This window comes from Primulina huaijiensis, chromosome 7 (genome assembly GCF_012295235.1).
Source record: "Primulina huaijiensis isolate GDHJ02 chromosome 7, ASM1229523v2, whole genome shotgun sequence".
NCBI classification, from domain to species: Eukaryota; Viridiplantae; Streptophyta; class Magnoliopsida; order Lamiales; family Gesneriaceae; genus Primulina; species Primulina huaijiensis.
Window position 1 is genome coordinate 20,029,323 of NC_133312.1, and position 1,433 is coordinate 20,030,755.

A 1,433-nucleotide genomic window follows, 5' to 3' on the forward strand; every position below is an offset into this window, starting at 1 on the left:
TATTTGAATCATTCAATCAACAAAATCAACTTGATTTAAGGCCAAAATTCATTATCCTAGTTGATAGGAGGCATTTTTTAGAGACCCCCGAGAAAAGCAAAATCTGATGATTTTCGATCGGCTAAATTCTCTACAACTTTTTTGGACAAAAAGTCTGTACTCTGGCCCATGCAGCAAATCCACCCAGCTATTAGAGCATATTAATGTCGAGATTATCATGCAACCACAGGTAAACCTCATTAAATTTAAATTATTCAATAATATATCAGGTTAATTGCCTTATAGAATGTAATTTGAGTGCATGCTCCGCAAATTCATTTAGTGCTTTTACCTGGTTCGCCACTAAAAATTAAAGTAGCATATAGTAACTAATTTTCACTATATAATGTGATTTTGGTAGAGCTAACTCGTATCCTTAAGAAATACAAAAACATTGAAAGCTGGCTTGAAAGATAACAGGTACTTTTTTTAATCATATGCGTAGCTGCAAAACCCTAATATATTTTTTTTTGCCAGACAAGAATTCAAAATTTACACATAATTAATTAATATTGATAAGTTTTAATTCAACTTGATCTGATATATTTCTCTAATCCATCCTTTTGTCTTGGCAGGTTTTTCTTAATTATGATGAAGGCTGCAATTTCTCTTCTTCTTGCTTGTGTACTCATACTTGCAAGTCTCCTAGTCCATGCGGAAATGATAATGCCTCCTATCAAGAATCGTCACCTTTTAAGCCGTGAGAATTATGAAAAGTATACTACTTCAGCGTCAAATGAAGAAGGCACGTCTGATGGCCAGGATAACAATCATCATGTATATGGTGGCGCAAATAAGCCCAGGCACAAATAAAGACCATCTATCTTCGCTCTAGATGGTATTCGCGATATGTATAGGGGAGTATATGTTTGATGCATGTATCTATAGTGTGCTTGCATGTTAATTAGATAATATTAACGTGTGTGGTTAAGAAATTCTGGTCTATACATCGTTGAGATTCGCCCCGATCTAATAAATCGCGATATGGTACTTTGGTTAATCGTGTAGCATGGAGTGGCTTGATATAATTGGAAATTTACAACCCTTTGCAAAAATCTCTCTGCACAAAAGATATGTTCTCGCAAAATTCCGGTTAAGACACCCTGGTGTACAAAATTCGACTACTGGAGCAGTTCTTGTTTCCGACTTCATTATTGCAATTCAAGCACGGTTTTGCTACTACGTATTACATAACAGCATCTCAAAAATTATATAGTTCAACATACCCCGAAGATATTACCCTTGTGTTAAATCTAATCGACGCCATTTACTTTAAAAATTGTTTTTACGAAAGATCAAACTTGGACCTCACATGTTTGGATCAATGATAACCATTGGATCTATAGTGAAGGCAATACCCCCACTGTAACTGAGAAAAAAAACCTATAGCATTG

At 35.0% G+C, this 1,433-nt stretch overlaps 1 long non-coding RNA gene across 1 annotated transcript; it reads left to right on the forward strand.

Annotated features, from left to right (window-relative positions):
• The first annotated feature begins 320 nt into the window (after window positions 1–320).
• Window positions 321–1,039, forward strand: LOC140981248 (uncharacterized). The gene is made up of 2 exons (XR_012176059.1): window positions 321–459; window positions 615–1,039. It is a non-coding gene; the product is annotated as an uncharacterized lncRNA (long non-coding RNA).
• The last annotated feature ends 394 nt before the right edge of the window (window positions 1,040–1,433 follow it).